General features: G+C 50.0%; 1 protein-coding gene across 2 annotated transcripts in view; it reads left to right on the top strand.

Annotated features, from left to right (window-relative positions):
* The window catches only part of Tsp74F (Tetraspanin 74F), a 471288-nt gene that overhangs the window by 300951 nt on the left and 151154 nt on the right, over positions 1-19183 (top strand). The window lies entirely within an intron of this gene.

Here is a 19183-nt window from a genome sequence, read left to right as displayed (position 1 = left end):
CCCGGGAAAGGCGTGGCAAACGGCTCACGGCAAGTGTGCTGACAGACAGCGGGGCAGTCACGGTATCGCTAAGTTGCGATAATCCGTTGATAACAATACGCGGCGCTGGCGCGTTTCGTTGTGCAGCCTTCTGCGCTTGAAACGTGGAAGCAGCGTGCCGCGCAGGGTGCGCTCATGTTGTCATACGCGACTTTCTGTCTACATATTTTTTGCCTGCACCTTCGGCCCGTTGCGCGCTATCTCCGTTCACTGACTGCCGTCGAGCAAACTCGGGCAAAACTCGGGTGAACGAGAAACTCGGGGCATCCTGCATAGCACCCCAGCTGTTTGAAATATAGCTGTAGCCAATGAGAACTGAGACGTTTGTATACTTTCAGAAGCTTAAGGCGAGCGGGCGCAACTTGAAATTTGACGTCATGGTATATGTAACCCTGCAGGAATCCAGAAGATGGTGTAAAAAAGGTATTGGATGCCGCTTCTTGGTTTCAGAAAGTAAGATCGCAGCTCACACGAAATCGTTCCCACTTCACGATGGTAAATAAGCCTGCTGATGCTCTTCACACGCCATTGCTCTAAACCGCTCGCACTTTTTTTTGTATTTAATGTTCAGAGCAGAAAAAGACTTCGGAGATAACGCCCACACGCTGAGTTCGGATTAAGATGTTGTCTCAAAACAAACTAACCTAAGACCAACTACACTTCGGATTTGAAAACGCTTCGCTAGGGGAAGGGCACGGAGCGTGGTAACAAGTGAGCCTCATGTTCTCAAGCGTCCTCATTGAATTTCCGAAGACATATTTACCTTATTTACCATATTTCCATACCATATTCGTAGATATATTTTACTTATTTACCATATTTCCATACCATATTCCGTAGACATATTTACCGCCCCGGGAGGTGAAAAAAAGAACACGTTTCTTATAATGATTACACGCCGAGCTGTGTTACGGTTGAGGCCTTAGCTGTACCGTAGGGGTAAGAAAAAGACCATGGCAAATTACAGTCTTGGACGCAAGGATCTTTGTAAGGAGATACACAAAGCGCAACGCACGCGGTGGAAGGGGCAAAAGGGAACAGGTAAGAGCATTGTACTTGCATCTCACGACTGTTGTCGTAACCTCACTCACGTTGCAAGCGTGGCATACGGGTCTACGATGACCAGTGTGTACCAAGCCCGACGGTGCTGATAAATTACCCCGCAGTTATAACTTCACTGCGGGTGTGTATATCACACCTCCGCAGCGGCCGCCGCGGCTGGCGCTAGATCCGGAGCCCATTTATTTTCACAGCGTCAGTGATAGCAGTTCCTGCTGGCGCTAAATATCTCTCGCTGCGGCGTACTTATCGTTGCTGCAATCCCGTCGGCGAGCAGTTGTCCGTGGAGGATGCGTATATTGCCATCGCAATCTGAATGCCAACAGCATTCCTCAGTGAAGGAAGACGCTATATGTGCCTCGAGTAGGGGTTGTTGCCGACAGTGTGCCACTCTATACTTTCTGTGTGGTTGAAGAGTTATTTATATGTGCCGCAATTGCCTGTGTCTGTCTTTCTTTCTTTTTCTATTTTACTTCTTCATTTTCATATCTCTCCATAGTCCTGCCGGGTCAGGTGTCGTTCGTCGACACCAGAGCACAGTTTCGTAAGTCTAGTTCTCGTGCCGTACACGACTTCGCCATTAAATATTTGCTTATCGCAAGCCGGAGTTAGAGTAAAACTCTTGCTTGGGCTAGTTGGTTCATGCTTGAATCTGTAAAGAGCAGGGCGCAAAGATCAGAACAGATGAAGAAGGCGCCGGTCCTGTCGTTTGTCTTCTTCTGTCCTGATCTTTGCATCCTGCTCTTTACACATTCACACAGTGAGAGCATCGCGTGCAGAGAGAGTTGATGATGTGCGAGGAGCGTTTAGAGTCGCCGATAAGCACCACTGGTCGAAGCAGACGTTACACTCGGCAAAATTTACATTCATTCTAGCGAAATCTGGTATATATAAACATAGAACTAAAAAGAGCAAACATCGTGGATGCTATCTGAACGTCTTTCCTTGTTTTTTTTTTTTCGGACTACTGTAAATTAGTCTTGGTTATCAGAAAGGCTGTCAGGAAGCCACGGCGGAGAAGGTACGCGCGCGTTAAATATAGTCTCGTGGAACGACTAAATATTTCTTCATCGTGCCAGCCCTTTACTGTCCTATAACCGAGACCTGCACAATCATTTACGCCGTCAGCCATCCGGGCATCTCTACTGACCCGTAGGCGGACCGCTGTGCTCCCGCATCAGATTAAAAGAAAGAAGAAAAGAAAGACCGGGTCGTCGGGGCGGTATATATTGTAAAGATGAAAGGTGCGGGCGCACATGCATCCAAGTTGGCCGTCGATTCGAGTGCCTCGCCTCTTTATCTTCATCCTCCTCGCCATCTCCACTCAACTGTGCACCACATATACAACGACCGGCCAGGCGTTCGCCATGCAGCGCCGAGGGTTGCGACGACCTTCGTATAAGCCGCAAAGGCTGCGCTAAAAAAAAGAAAAAAAAAGAGAGACGCAGGCATCGTGAGCGACTGAATGGTCACCTGCAGAGCAGACATCTCTGCATGCGCTCGGAGCTGTGGGGCAAAAGCGATCACTTTCTTTCGCGCTGCGTGTACACTCGAGTCCGCGTATAATCGCGTTGCTTCGCGCGTATGCCGAGACCCCGCGCCAATTGGTCATGCCCGTGTGGCGCTTTTATGCGAAGCATATTACGAGGGCTCAACCCAGCTCCTCAGGCGCGGCGGTGACCATGAAATCACGTGACACCGTGACGTCACGACAGAGGAGAAGTGGCTTTGGCTCAACTCTTGCAAGACGGGCTGGGTGGGAATCGAACCAGGGTCTCCGGAGTGTGGGACGGAGACGCTGCCACTGAGCCACGAGTACAACGCTTCAAAGCGGTACAAAAGCGCCTCTAGTGAATGCGGTGTTGCCTTAGAAACGCGCTGTTTCTAAGGCGTGCGTCTCTTGCTCAGGCGCACATTTCGTTGCCGCGCCGAACGCTGCTTTGCTCGACGCTCACCGCGTCCAATGCGGGGCGCGTAGTCGCTGCCCTGTAGCCCATTGTCTTACACCCCTTGGCGGGTCGACGGGAACGCTGTCGCGTTCCACTCTTGAAGGCGAAGAAGTAATGCATGAGTTGTTTCTTCGTCTAGCCGAACCAAATATAGCCAAGCAACAGCAGTTCACCAGGCTAAACAGTGGTTCAACAACTAAAATAAAGGCTAGTATGCTTCGCATCCTGGGCTTAACCTTACCTAAGCCACAGCCATTTTTTGTCTCTACGTTGGCGTGTTGTCTGTAGTAGTCGACGTCGGCGTCACCGACGTTCCCCGTGGCTGGCGATGTAAAAGCATCTGTCTACGTAATTTGGGGTGCGACACCCGCGTTAGGCAAGCCCACGTTTGCACGCCTAGTATAGGGGTAACAAATCGGTCCCTCGTTCCGTCTTGCGCGAATTCCGTGAGACGTCTCTGTTCCACGGAGAGGGCGAAGAGAAATGGTCGAATAGTGATCGATCGTCGTCCTGTAATGCTACCTTTCACGGTTCTTTACCCTTACTGACATTTTTTTTTCTACCTCCGTTTCCTTTGTTTTTTTAGAGTGGTCATCGCGCGCTTCGTGATCTGTACACAGTTTCCTTGGCCGCGCTTTGGCTTTTTTCTTGCGACGACGGCCTGCTTTCGCCGGTTAAACCAACCTGACCCCGCGTCGCTCGAACGAGTTCTCAGCTTACCCGCGGCGTGAACGACGGGAGCTGTTCACCGCGGATTTCGAGGAAGCTTAAACGGCGCCCGTGAAGTACAATATGGCGCACGCGTCGACGATTCTGCGGAAAGGGGGCGGGGATTTGGTTCTGGCGCATCGCCCGTAATAGATATAGAAGATCGCACGTTCTGTTCTGAGAACGTTAACTGGCGCTCGCCGCAGCTCGAGGAGCTCCGGGCACCCATGCAAACCGCGCAACGCTTCATTAACTTTCTCTCTTCCTCCTTCTTCTCAGCTATTCACACCTGCGTACATTCCGGGGAGGAGCATAGCCGACTGGTTGCCGAAATGGTTAATGACCTATGCCATCTTTGCTCTGTGTACACTTCGTGAGTTCAACGATACTACACCGTCTTCGCTTCTCGCGCACGCGTGCAGTTCGTTGGAAACGGAGCTATATATGTACATGTACGTACACGCTTCGGTAGTTGAAGGCTGTATCGCACGCGCATAAAAGAGCGCGAGCGGAATGTAAGTGGAAGTCCAGGAACGATCCGAGTTTGCGACAATTCTGTCAGTTTCGCTGCCCACCCACGCGCTGCCGAGAGGCGTGCACGGACGGCAACGTCCGGCCGCAGCAGGGCTGCATCGATGACCGCCGACCCCCGAAATAGACGGAGGCTTCCAGAGAATCTGTAAGACGGTGACTGCCGGGATCTAAAAGAAGCGCTTAGCCGCAGGATAGGCGGGCTGTAACGAATGCTTGCCGTGAACCTGATTCTTTCTTTTCTTTTTTTTTTCTTTTTCTAATTCGCGGGGCCGAGGCCAAATCGCCACCACCTCCGAAGCCGCTTCGGGGTCCTTTCGGCGCTGCCCCGAGGGGCGTTTGTGATGGTGGGGCGGCGGCGTCATGTAAAATAGCGGCGCGGGCTAACAACCCATTATCGTCGCCCGAGATCGGAACCGGGCGCAATGCATCCACGATTAGACCAACTTTCGTGCCAGCGGGGAGCGCGCCGCCATTAACCGGAGCCTTCGCTGTTCCTCGACGCAGCGGGAGGGAAGGGGTGGAGGGGGGGGTGAACAGAGAAAGCGAGAGATGTATAGAAGCGGCGTCTCTGAAGGGTTACGATTACCACCGCCCTGCGGATGCATTTGTTATGCCCTCCTTTGCGTTCTTGAGAGTCTGCGCACGCCTTTGCCGCTGTTTCACCGTCTGGCCTTCTTCTTCCCGCGTGCTTTGCTTTTCGTTGCCCACTTTTCATCTTCGCATGACTCCCGCGTGCTTATAAGTTTACTCCGAGGCCCCGTGTTAGATAATGACGGCCCACTCATACGCTTGTGGGGTATTATTGCGCTGGCTCATCATATTTTTTTTTATTTCCATGGCGCCATCAGCGCGTCGACGCAACAGCTATGCCGGAAAAGCAACGCGGTCATTGGATTGCAGATGCGGCCTGGTAATGATGCCCCCGGCTGGCTTTATTGTACTGCGATTTATTCATCGGGGCTAGGGGCAGTGAACGTAAACTGATATCCGGATTTGCGCTGCTGAGGAATGTCGCCGCGTATTCTGTTTGTTTGATCCATGTTTCTCCGACTTGTCTCAACATGTCAGCCTCCTCTTGTCGTCAGGAAATCTGCCTCCCATGCTCTCTTCTGTCTCCCTTCGATCCACAGTCAATAGACTTGCTCGACGTGTCGCCTTGTGAGAAAGCGGTGTGCCTTCAGACGCTGATGTATTTCGCTGATGACACGGTAATGGACTGCACCGTGTCATCGGGGGGGAACGAGTGCAATACTTGGAGATTAAAGGCCGTCTGCGAGGACATTGGACAAAAAGCCATTGACTTCGACAAGCCGCATGAGCGTCGGGTGCATTCGAATTGCAGTCGTTTTATTTGTGTCTTTCTTTTTTTTTCCTCTCCTCCAATAATTCTAGAATAATTCCGTGTACTCTTTAAGTGGTGCAACAGTGTAACGAAAGAACCCAAAGATGTCCTCCCAGAGATAAGTGTTCAGGTATTTTTTCTTTTTTTTTGTGTGTGCCTCCATCAGCGTTTGAGTACCAAGGCCTAAGATTGCAGTTTAAATTAGATTTCTACTGCTCACGATGCGACAGACTCTAGTCCCTGTTACCATTTTTTTCTCTTTATTCCCTTCCTACAGCCGTGTAAGCTCATGGCGTAGCCTTGGTTTCTGAAGAATGGTGCAGTAAACATTTTTTTTTCATTTTACTTATTCTGCCACGAAGGCTTTGGCATCATAGCAGGGGTGTTGGTCTAAATCGGTCGTTTGTCTTTCGAGAATTCGACAGCCGTTCCCCGCTGTTGTTATCTGGGGCCAAAAGGGAGCCGCTGCTGTGTAAAGGCTGTTTCACGTGGCGCGATTGGGGCGAAAAAAATCATTCTGCCGCGCACGTCGCAGAGCGATTTTCTCTGACAGCGTTGACATGCTCTTGCGGCAGCACGATATCCATCGCAACGATGCGCATTGTTGCCTCCTGCTCAAGAAGTATCCATGTCTGCATCGTTAAATAAAAACAACGTCGAAACTAGGCAAATATTCGAATTTTCCCATTTTATTCGATAATAGAATGGGTAACCATTTTTTAGCGTTTGGAAGCGTTGAGACTTTACGACACCTTGCAGATACGGTGAGTGAGGCGCTTCATACTTGCGGTGGCAAGTATGAGCGTGCGGCTTGTGCGGCGTCGGTGGGGTGGTTCCGTTTAGTACACTCTAGTTCCGTTGTTACTACGGTAGCCACAACTTTATTTCCTGTATGAGTATTTGCTTTTGCAGAAGAACAAGCTACTATTGAGTGTGCATGTATAAGCAGCTGGCGCAATTTGTAGCGATGAAGAGGTTGACGATGGTGGCTATCAAGTGGGTACGTGCCTTATGTTGAAGCGGCGCCCTTCTCTCGACCTGGATAGCGCGCAGCTTCTCCTTTCAAACGAATTGTGTAAGCGGAAGAAAAGAAAGAGGTTTATGAAGCTCCTGAGCCGCAAACGCTGTTGGGTACACCCTAAGCATAGCTAAAACAGGCGTGCGACATTCCTCCACAGAGCTACCAACGCGCGGTAAAACAAGAAAGTGCCTATTTTGACGGCGCTTTGTCGCACACACTGCACCTCCCACATCGCGCCGATCGCTGCGACTGAGCGACGGCGCGACCAACTTGTTGGAATTCAGTCGCGGAGAGCCCACCAGTGTCGCGGCGGTCGCTGAGTGACGGAATTCGCTGTGTCACTGACTTAAAATCACACCATGTGAAACAGCCTTAAGGCGTCACGACTTCTCCGAAAGCTGGGAGCGCTGCGCCAGGCCTATTTTTTCTGTGGACACACTTTATAGAATGGAAACGTCGAATATCATCCTGATATCTATACTCGAGGGAAACATTCGGGCGGCGAGGAGATCTTGGTCCACATGGATAACGCTTTGCATCTGCCAATGTGGAAACCTACCGCCTGTGACTGACTCAGTGGTGAACGCTTCTGCGCGTAACAGTGGAGACTGTGAACTTCTTTCTTTCTTCTCCCCTCTTTCGATCCATTTCGCCCTTCCCCGGTGCAGAGTAGCCTACCCAGCTCAGCCTGGTTAACCTCCCTGCCTTTCCCTCATGACCTCTCTCTCTCTCTCTCTTCAGTGTTCCCGCTTCGCGCATGAAGGATAGCTGGCCAGTTGAAACTTTGTATACCTGGTCTCAGTATGGATGCACGAACAATGGACACTCGCGAGTCTCTAGCATGTCTTCGCTACCTAACTTTGTTTCGCACTCTCAGTACAGGATCTTCAGCGGGACTCTGACTACTCTCACCCGCCACGGTGATTCAGTGGTTATAGATGGCTTGCTCTGACGTCATCCTATAGACGCCATGTTGGTGAAGCCATTCGAGAAGCAGCTACATCAGTTTTGCGTCTTGCGCGGCTACAACACTCTCCAACAAAGCTGATTGGGCAGGGTCCTCTCCTAAGCTGTCCTTCCTCCATGGAAGCAGGCTAGCCTCGGCAGTGAACATGATAAACTGACGTCATCCTAGGCGCCATATTGGAGGACCTTCACGGTGAGAACCTGCGTCCGTGGCGTCAAGAGCAAGCCATCCATAGCGTTCTGCTATATTGAGCAGGAGTTAGCGGGTTGGATTCCCCGTCGATAGGGGCGGAATGCAAACACTCAGGTGTACCGAGGTTATTGTGACACGTTAAGACAATTCAGCTGGTGAATATAAATGCGGTCGTCCTCTGCTACGGCGTTTCTCACGATCTCGCTTTTACACTTTTGGTAGTTTATCTGCGTGAATCCATCATGCAAAATAGAAGTGAGGCGTGCAGACAGGACGCAAGAGTAGAGAATTGGACAACACGAACGCCGACTATCAACTGAAGGGAGCACTGAGGCGAAAAATGAAAGAAGACACAAAACTCATCTGCGCATGCTCAGGAATGGTAACACCACGTGTCAATCGGATACACGTGCTGGTCTACGTGAGAGATAACTGTTAAGGCATTTAATCTCTTCCTTATGTAAAGTAATCGAAGGCTGACTCACGCACGCACTTCCACCATTATAGATATGCCATGCCTCTACTATAAGGCGCGTATCTTCATTCTTATGCCTGTACAGTATCGCGCATTCATCTAACTCTGGCTTGCAGTTACAATCTCGGCAATGTAGCGAAAGATTAGAAGGCGATCCACCGGTTAACGACCTTTTATGCTCCATTAGCCTCTGATTGATACACCGTCCCGTTTGCCCTACGTAGAACAGGCCACAGCTAAGGGGAATTTGATAAACCACACCTATACGACATTCAGTAAAACTGTTGTTCTTATTGTGCTTCACTGGACAAATATCTGTTCGTTTTTTGCCTTTAACCCGCTCCTTTTTATTCTGTACGGCAGCGCATATCTTACCTAGCTTATTGGGAGCAGTGAAAGCAACATTAACATCATATCTACTAGCAACTTTTTTAAGCCTGTGCGACACTGAATGAATATACGGAATAGCCACTACTCTTTTTTTGCGATTACTGCTCTCTGTAATTACGTCCGTCCCTCTCGAAACCGACTTCTTTAGGCGCTCAGCTACAGTGGCCACCGCTACACTAGGATAGCCTGCTTCTAATAGGCGCCGGACCTGCGCATTAAAACTGGCGCTCATTTTGTGCAAGCAAGATCTTGTGAGGGAAGACTTAAGGCACGACATGGCGATTCCGTTTTTTACTAATTTAGAATGCTTGGATTGAAAGTTTAGCAACGGCTTCGAAGATCTTGGGGAGTACTGCCAACAAACATGATTTTGTTCGAGGATCAAGGAAATGTCAAGAAACTGAATTACGCGTCGCTGAGGTAATTCCTTGGTAAACTTTAATCCTCCCCCATAAAGTGTAAATTGCTCACTTACCGAGGTAGCAGCAGAGTCTAATTCTTCCCTATTGCAGAAAATCAGGTAATCATCAACGTAACGAAATATCTTGATAACGCTATCACCTAAGGCTTTCTCTAAGCAGTTGTCAACCTTACTCAGGTAAATGTTGCTAAGAATAGGGGCAATCTTTGAGCCAATGCAAATGCCTGATTTCTGCAGAAAAACGCCATCTCTCCACCCAATCAGCGTTGACTTCAAGTACATTGAAAGAATTTCTAGAAAAGCTCCCGTGGAAACACCGCATCTGTCAATAAAAGCCGACTCTTGCACTTGTTCTTTAATGCACTCATTTACGGAATTTAGCAACCCGTCATGCGGCAAGGAATAATACAGGTCTTCGATATCCATACTAAAAGATGAGTTTTGTGTCTTCTTTCATTTTTCGCCTCAGTGCTCCCTTCAGTTGATAGTCGGCGTTCGTGTTGTCCAATTCTCTACTCTTGTGTCCTGTCTGCACGCCTCACTTCTATTTTGCATTATGAATCCTTACCAACTAGCTCAGCTTTCTGTTGTGAATCCATCAGAAGTACGGGACGCATACGGACGTGGTGTGTGCATTGTATAGGGGCATCGGCTTAAAAGAGGAATAGCATCGGCAGCACTGAGCACGCGCGGAGCAAAAGCTCGACTTTGGTATTCGCGTACGCAGTGCAGGTGGCGTCTCCTAACTTCCGGGCCTTTTCTCGTACTAAATCTTTACGCCTGCTTACGTTCCTGAGAACAAAAACCGTGCTGTAGTGACAGCGAACATATTTTGAGTAAAGAAGGCCGACCAATCAGAAGCTCTTACGAATGAAAAGCTTTGTGAATTAAGCCCCACCGTTCGTTGTTCCACTATTTATAAATATTACACGATTAAAACATTCACTAGAGCGAGTTGGTTCAAATTTTTCGGGGACACAACACGTCAGGGATGAAATCAGAAGAACCCAAATAGCCAGGACTACCACTGACATGCAACTCTCGCTTGCAATTTACAACGCTAGCTTTGTTTATTTGTCTAGTATTGCGACCGACTCCACAATGTTTTTTCATTCGCAAGTGATCTTTCCCATTGGCCGGTCACCTTCGATAATAGCCTGCCTGGGGTCGCCATTGGCAAGCGTATCATCTTAGGAACATTTATACTGTAAGAACTTTTTTGAATACGGACTCTGACTTTCTTGTTCTCCCTGTCGCGCTACGATTCCCCCAATTTGTCACAATACTTGAAATTCTGCGCCTTCAGTTACTGCAGACCACCGCTTGGTTTCGGTACTTTTACGACATAAAAGATAAGAGAAGTAAAGTCAAGTAACATAAATGATGTAAGCAAGGAAGGGCAGGGGGAATGGGGGGAGGAGGCGAGACATACTCGCGTGACGCGTCACCAGCTGAAAAGGAAAGGAAAGAATCTTCCTGCCCACGTGCCGGACTCGCGACAAGGAGATCGGTCCGGCGTAGGCGTGTAAACGTCGAGGACGTCAGTGGAGGTGGCCGGCGTTCGAAAAACGGGCGCCTGCCAAAAAATGACCTCCTCCTCGCTCGGTGTCCCTATCCATCTCTTTCTCGCCCCCTTGATTTTTTTTTTTTTTTTACACACCACGCCGTGTCAGCTGCCAAAGAAGTCGGCGAGGAGAGACAGGCATTCTTCTTGTTTCGCTCTTATCAACATCGTTGGCTCGGGAGCTGCTCCGTCTGCGTCACGAGGCCCGCTGGCGCGCGCTAAGGACGCCCGAAGACGTGCGAGACCGCGCGCCGTGTAAGATGTCTGTGCGGCTGCAAGAGAACTCGGGAGACCTTGAGTCACGCGTCACGCCGGGTTGACACTTCGCACGCGTCGTCTGCGGCCACGTTCGGAATTCACTTCCATCAAGTGCGCAGTTTGACACCCCAGGAATGTACGGAACAAAAAAAAAGGAAAGAAAGGAAATTGAAGCCAATGGAATGTCGAGAATTTTCGAGGAGTCTAATATTTCTAGCAGGTTCCCCTTCTTTGGAGGCTAGGTTTGCCATTTTTATACGCACGAATTAAGAAAAAAATTCTCGACAGAGCTCATCTCTCGCTCGATGACTGTCGACGGTAATGCGATTACCAGTGAAAAAATGTAGCAACGCAGCGACACACCGTATTGCCACCACCGAAACGCGCCATGCATGAGGCGTCTACTGCAGCTAGGTTCCTCTCTCGCGCTTCCAACGTAACAAGCGGCGCTGCCGCGAAATGCGTGCGTTGCTTGCACCTGCGTGGACATATGTTCAGAAAAACATTGTCGCAATGTATATGTAGCGGGTTCGATTCCACCCAGCACCGGAAAAATATTAAAGCATTTGTTTTTGTCATTGACGAGGGGCACCCACCGAGTGCACACTCAGTGACCTGGGTTGGCGTGACAGAGGATCGTTGATGAGCGGCTTCCTTCCTCGCAGTCTTTCTCGGGTGGAGGAAGTCTCTCTCTCTCTCCCTCTGGAGACTTCAGGCCGGGGCGGCGCTTACACCGTCTATCACTAGCTGTTGGGGCCAACCATGCGAAGACCTAGTCTAGCGTCCGAAGTGCTCCACTCCTACGTCGGCAGCGAATTCCCGCCATCTACGTTGGACGTGGCCTGGGACAAAATGCAGTGCGCGAAAGGGTACTTAGAGATGTGAGTTTAAGAACTGACTAACCTGAAGACTATGAAAGATGTATCACGGACAACGCGTTTCATAAGTCCCTTTTGTTGTATCTGCACGAAACTGGCCTTCGTGTTTGCATCTAAATTGATTCTAAAGCTGGCCGGGTGGGGCAACACGAAGGAGGAGGAGGAGGAGGAGGAATGAACGTTTATTGTACGAAACAGCGAGAAAGTGTCCTTTCTTCGCCCTAGGTGGGCGGCTCTCTCAGTCCAGAAAGCCGTTGGCTAATGCTGCAGCCCGGGCCCGGTCCACCAGACTTCGCTGATCTTCCAGGCTCTGTGCCTTTAACATTGCCTCCCACGTTCCTTCTACACGAAGGACCAAAAAGAAATAATGAAAATAAAAAAAATGGCAGTGGCTTAGCTCGGCTATGCCAGGAGAGGAGGAGAGGAGACAAAGGAGAGGAAAGACAGGGAGGTTAGCCAGTGTAAGTACCGGCTGGCTACCCTGTGCTGGGGAAAGAGGTAAAGGGAATGAAAGGAGAAAGAAGAAGAAGAGGGGAAAAAAAAGAAAATTCGCACAGTAACTTCGCCAGGATATACGTAGCGAAAGCTAAGGCCCTGGCCTTAGCTTTCGTTCGCCTTGGTTAACCTTGGTTAGTCGCCAGGATATACGTAGCGAAAGCTAAGGCCCTGGCCTTAGCTTTCGTTAGCCTTGGTTAATTGTTAGCCTTGGTTAATCTTGATTGCAAGTGCAGGTTAGTCTCGTTGTCTAGCTATGTTGCGGCGTTTAGCCAGTCATTCGGTGCGCTATTCGTCTGTTTCCTGGGCGATTCGTTTCCTCTTCATCTCGTTCCGATGTCGATTCCAGGCCTCCTCCTGCTTATCAGAATTGTCGCCGTCCATACTGCCGCCTCAACTGTGATTGCGGCGCACGCGAGCTCTCCTTTTCAATCCTCCGACATGTTATCAGGCATGCGACGCAGCTGGCGAAGCGAACGGAGGCGAGCGCAACGACGAGGAACGTGGTTTGACGTCATACCAAACGGCGGCGGCGGGGAGGCGCGGCGCTGCGCAGCGGCGGAACACCTGTGGCTCGGTGCTACTAGTGGCGCATGCTTAGTAGTGACTAGAGAGTGATAGAGAGAGAGAGAAATATCCGCGGCCAGGTGCGCGTTGTGACGTCATGTGCCTCCTTGGAGCACCGCCACGGTGAAATCGCAACTTCGCGGCCAGTAAAGCTTTCGCTTTAATAAAAGAGCGGCACATACCCAGTGACGCAAGCAGGAGTCGAATAGGTTTGTTGAAGAGCATCACACACCCACTTCTACGCACCCAGTGATTAAATTGGTCCGACAGTTGGTTCTGTATCCGGTTTCCTCAGCACAGCAGCCCGATGCTCCACCCATTTGACCACGGACTACCCTGGGACCCAAGCTTGTGTGATAGAGGTTGGGCGCGGACATACATAGATACTTAGATAGATCGATACACATACCACATACCACATACCACATACCGCATACCACAAACTGCGTAATGTTCCGAAGGAATGCTAATATAATTAATATCGCTCGCATCATTTCAAAGTGAAGCTTTCCTTGCAGTTCTATCCCCTCCCCCCCCCCTTGCCAGCGGTGCTGCCTTACCGCATAAACGACAACTTGTTTCACTGGGTACATGCCCATTCCAGTCCAATTGCCCCAGAATGGACATGTGCCCCTGGACATGTTCCCGAATGGACAACCAGAACGAGAGGCAAGAGGTGAAGAAGTCGCCTGTACACAGAAGGGAAGGAGAAGTTTGAGGAATCAAGTGAACAAATTTGGACCGTTGCGTGAGCAGCATTGAACAACAGAGCAATGAATTCGACAACAGATGATTGGAGAAATCGGCTACGGAGAAACGCGTAAAATTACATTTCACGTGTATCATTGCAGGCAAACATTTCTGTCATCAACGTTACATTTCTACAACATTCACTCTAATATTTGTGCAAACGGGAATGAAAGCTTCGCTTGACACCGATTCCTACAAAAACGTTGGATGCGCCAAAATTCAGTTTTATTATTTTTTTTTATCCAATGAGAGCCATACTTGACAACCACGTGCTTGTATACGCATCGCTAGCTCTCCGCAAACACGCCGCAAGGCAGTAGCGTTTACACGAAGAAAGCCGGCTGGAGCCGACTTGTCAGGCAGAAATCCGGTCGTCGGGGGTTCAGTTTAGCAGCAGTGGCGAAAGGGTGCTCCCACGTGACAGGATAAGCCGACTTTAGCAAAAAGAAAAAAGAAAAAGATACGGCGCATATTTTTACGACTTCTCGTTGTTATGTGACCTCGATTTAGGCGTAGAAACTGCCAGAAAGCGTACTTTTCTTACAACACAAGAGAACTGGGCCACTCGCGTTATCTACAACCGGAGGTTAATCCACGAAGTGAACAGGGACGTAATTCTTGAGCCTTTTTAGTAAAAATTAAGCACCACAGGTTGGCCAATGTCCGGTGCCAAACTTTGCCGCTATACGGACGGCGCTTGGGCGTGGGCGAGGCGCATTTCTTTGTAATGCGCCGACAGAACCGGCGGCCTTCAAAACAACGTTAAAGAAGATAATAAATTTTCGAAGGAAGTAGAGTAAAAGTGGGGAGAGAGAGAAAAAGAAAAGCGACAGCGCTACCGCACGAAGTTCGAAGGGAAATCACGATCGCGCAATTGTTGTTGCCAGGTGCGTTTTTCAGATACGGGCTAACGGTGCCCAAAGCAAGGAAGCCGCCAGGTTTCTAATTGCGAAGCGGGCAATCGTCGCACGCGCCCGTAGGCGACTGATTAGGGCCCCTCGAAGGACGCGTCGCCTCCGAACCGTTGGCCCAACGGAAAAATACAGGAAACGAAGAACGACCACCGAAGTTGGGCAGCCTTCGTCGTGTGAAGTTAGGGATAACCATCTGTTGATGAGCGAATTAATTAGAATCGTGCTTCTTCTGTCTTTCCTGATTTCTTTTTTTTTTTTTGAGCTTGTTCCAAACTGACGCGAGCACACTCCGGAACGAAGGATGACAACGCGCTATTTGCGGATGCAGGGGGGGAGGGGGATGAATGAATACAATTTATTGATAGGAAAGACAGAGAGGTCGACCTGAGCTATTGCGCTCTAGTCTGCTACTCTGTACTGGGGAAGAGGGAAGGGGAGTGAAAGTATTGGGATGGATGATGATGATGATGATAAGAGAAGTGGTGAGTGCTTATGTACATGAGACAGTTGCCTCGCTAGTCCACCTAGAGGACTGTGCATTTCAGCCGCTGCTGATCGGCTGGGGTCACTCGTCTCCTCCTCGCATCGTACAGCTTCATCCAATCAGTCAGCAGCGGCCGAAATGGACAGTCCACTGGGTGGACTCCTACAGAATACCACTCCAGCTTTCTTTCTTTTGGAAGTCGTCGCCTGGAGTGACTTGGGTGTGGCGCGGGCAAAACGCGTCACACGCGGTGTGCGGCTGGCTTCCGCATATATAAACGCCGCGCGGCGTCGCGTCGATAAAGTGACGCGAGCGGCGCGATTTGCGTAAAGCGGGACCGTGCAGAGCGGGCGCTCCGCGTATGGAGAACCTTGGAAGCTCGACGGCTAACTCGAGCGTAATGGCTCATTAAATGTGTCGGAACGCGCGCGCTCTGTCTCGGCGCGTTATATGCGGGCGTTGAATTGTCGATTGACGCACGCGGCGCACGCGCTGTGAGTCTCGCCGCGTAGAAGGAGGCGTGAGATCAAGTTCAAACTTGTACTCTCCTGACCTTCATACAACAGCTAGACTGACAGGAAGTCGTAATGTGGCACGCTATTGCGCCGAGGATAACCCGACGCGACAGTGATAAGGAGGTCTTTTTTCTTTTTCTTTATTTTTTTGTTTGTCGTTTTCCTGACAGTTCAATCTGGCTCGTAACTTCTTTACGCTGACAATTTTACATCGCGATCATCTTCCAAAGTAATGTAAACCAAGATTCTTACGCTCTTTATTTTTATTTTTCTCGGACTTCAAAATCTGTTAAAAACTCCCAGGTGGGTATATTTTTTGTTTATGTATACAGTGTATATGCCCGATCATTTCCTTAGCTACCGGAGTCGTAAGCGATATACACTACCGTCTTCGATTTCAATAAGCTCTGAGTGCACGAATGCCGCTTTATGGACCTTGGAAGATCTCGATCTCGTGACAAATCGTCATCGTGAGCGCCCAATGCGTCTAAACTAACGATTTCTATGTGTGAACCTCCACGGTGACTAAATAGAAACTCATTTACGATGAGCGCCGTGAGAATGCGCATTGCTTGATCCGGGACTGGCGCGCTTTGCGTGACGTATAGTATTTCCGTACATTCTGGCTCGTTACGCATTCCTTGCGAGGGCTCCTGGAGGTAAAGGCTTAGGTAACGAAGCATTCGAGGATGCAGCGATTGTTATGCGCAGGATCTTATTCGAAAGTTTTCCTCCAGACTGTCTGTCGCATTAGCGCTATAACGCGACAGCGACTTCTTGGCTCGTTATGCATTCCTAATCTGATCGTCGGCCTGCACTTCTAAGCCGACAAACCGCCGCGTCCGAGCGAGCGTCATTTGTTTCTGGCTCGCGCGGAGGCATATCCGTCTGGTTCCATTAGAAAGCTTCAGAGAGTGCCCTGCGAAATCGGATTCCGATCTCAGGCAAGCGACCAGCACAGCCGTGCCGGCTGGTGTTAACCTCTCGTGTCCGCCGCGCCGACCTTGTCAGTGGCCGAAGCGTTCGCCTGTCGTGGGGGGGGGGGGGTGCAGTGCAACGCGCCAGGATGGGCTGTTGGTTCCTGCGAGCCGCCACGTCCTTGGAGGCATGAGTCACCGCGGACAGAAGGGGGATTCTCGGCCCGGTCGTTCGAGACAGAGAAAGAACCACACGACACAGGCGCAGACACAGGCGCAGTTTGTCTTTGTTCTCACAATGTCATACCAACTAGCCCACACATAGGCGACACAGGCGCAGTTTGTCTTTGTTCTCACAGTGTCATACCAACTAGCCCACACATAGGCGACACAGGCGCAGTTTGTCTTTGTTCTCACAATGTCATACCAACTAGCCCACACATAGGCGACACAGGCGCAGTTTGTCTTTGTTCTCACAATGTCATACCAACTAGCCCACACATAGGCGACACAGGCGCAGTTTGTCTTTGTTCTCACAATGTCATACCAACTAGCCCACACATAGGCGACACAGGCGCAGTTTGTCTTTGTTCTCACAATGTCATACCAACTAGCCCACACATAGGCGACACAGGCGCAGTTTGTCTTTGTTCTCACAATGTCATACCAACTAGCCCACACATAGGCGACACAGGCGCAGTTTGTCTTTGTTCTCACAGTGTCATACCAACTAGCCCACACATAGGCGACACAGGCGCAGTTTGTCTTTGTTCTCACAGTGTCATACCAACTAGCCCACACATAGGCGACACAGGCGCAGTTTGTCTTTGTTCGCATAATGTCATACCAACTAGCCCACACATAGGCGACACAGGCGCAGTTTGTCTTTGTTCTCACAATGTCATACCAACTAGCCCACACATAGGCGACACAGGCGCAGTTTGTCTTTGTTCTCACAATGTCATACCAACTAGCCCACACATAGGCGACACAGGCGCAGTTTGTCTTTGTTCTCACAGTGTCATACCAACTAGCCCACACATAGGCGACACAGGCGCAGTTTGTCTTTGTTCTCACAGTGTCATACCAACTAGCCCACACATAGGCGACACAGGCGCAGTTTGTCTTTGTTCGCATAATGTCATACCAACTAGCCCACACATAGGCGACACAGGCGCAGTTTGTCTTTGTTCTCACAATGTCATACCAACTAGCCCACACATAGGCGACACAGGCGCAGTTTGTCTTTGTTCTCATAATGTCATACCAACTAGCCCACACATAGGCGACATAGGCGCAGTTTGTCTTTGTTCTCATAATGTCATACCAACTAGCCCACACATAGGCGACACAGGCGCAGTTTGTCTTTGTTCTCATAATGTCATACCAACTAGCCCCGCACCGTACGCTTCTAGACCGGTCGTTCGGTCGGTCGCTCTCGCGAAGCCCGCCTCGAGTACATCGTGCGCGCGCCCAGGGAACATGTCACACCTCGACGAGAGACGACGAACGCGTGTTCGTCGCCACCCCCCCCCCCATTCCCCTTCCCTCCTTCCTCGTGATTTCAACGAAACGTTACATACGCAATGCGGAAGTGTCGCGAGGATGGCTTGTCTGGTTCAGGGCGTGCCCCTCCCTACATGCTAGCTTGCGCATTACAGACTTGATGCCTGGTCTTCTTCGCCTCCTCCTTTTTTTTCTTCTTTCTAATTTTGCGTTTCTCGAGAGTAGCGCTTCCATATTGTCGCCAGGTGACGGTGACGGGCTAGACCCAAGCAGGAAGACATGTGCGTTATACTTGGAACGCGTGCTCGTTGCGCATCTCGTTCGTGCCGCAGAGCACAAGGTCGCCGGTTCGCCGCTTGCGGGCACCTGGCCACGGCAATGCCATTCCGGTCAAGCGAAATCGGAAAATCGCACTCTTACCGAGCTTTAGGCGCACTTTGCGCGCGACCGAAGGTAATCAAATTTAGTCCGGAGCTCTCCTATACTACCGCTTCGTTCCCGTGAGACGTTACACCATGCCAGTCGGTACACTGTAAAATAATTTACACCCCAAAACGTGAAGAAGGGTGTAAATGTGTCTATAACTCACACCCTTAGGGTGTCCGTGATGTAGATAACACCCCAAGAGTGTGAGTTATAGACACATTTACAGCCTTTTTCACTTTTTAGGGTGTAAATTATTTTACAGTGTAGGTCAGGCAGGCGGGCTGGTAAGCAAGTCACGAGGAAATTGCGGGAATTAAAGTATTTCTCTCGCAATTTTTAGCTTGCGCGCAGGAAAACAGCAAGCTCGGAAGAAGGAGCGAGTGACATCGGTGGTCGCCTGATTAGATCTTTATGTATGGCACGTCATTGGAAACACGAGAGGCCGTGTTCTGCAGTGGATCTGTTTTTTTTTTATCGTCCCCTTTGGCCTTTTGTCATTGGCTCGCTCGCCGCCATACCACAGTTACCACAAGGTTTGTCCTCCATAGGCGCGATCAATTATAATAACCAAATATCGAAACCAAAGCATGGAAATATTATAAAATACAGCCCCGGGAAGATTAACCGGTGCTTATCGTGTCAGCTTCAGAAGTTATCGCGAACGACGCGGCGGATTCGATCTGATACAATGCGGCTGTCTTGCCTTTGGCAGTTATACAATAGCAAATAGTTCTACAGTGCGAGCGCGTATTGAGCGTAGCATAAGGCCGATACGTGGGTGAATGTAAAACAATGCGACTAATAAATGCCGC

Source organism: Dermacentor albipictus, chromosome 3 (genome assembly GCF_038994185.2).
Source record: "Dermacentor albipictus isolate Rhodes 1998 colony chromosome 3, USDA_Dalb.pri_finalv2, whole genome shotgun sequence".
In the NCBI taxonomy this organism is placed as follows: Eukaryota; Metazoa; Arthropoda; class Arachnida; order Ixodida; family Ixodidae; genus Dermacentor; species Dermacentor albipictus.
Note: the sequence above shows the minus strand (reverse complement) of the source record. Positions and strands in the feature narration are given on the sequence as shown.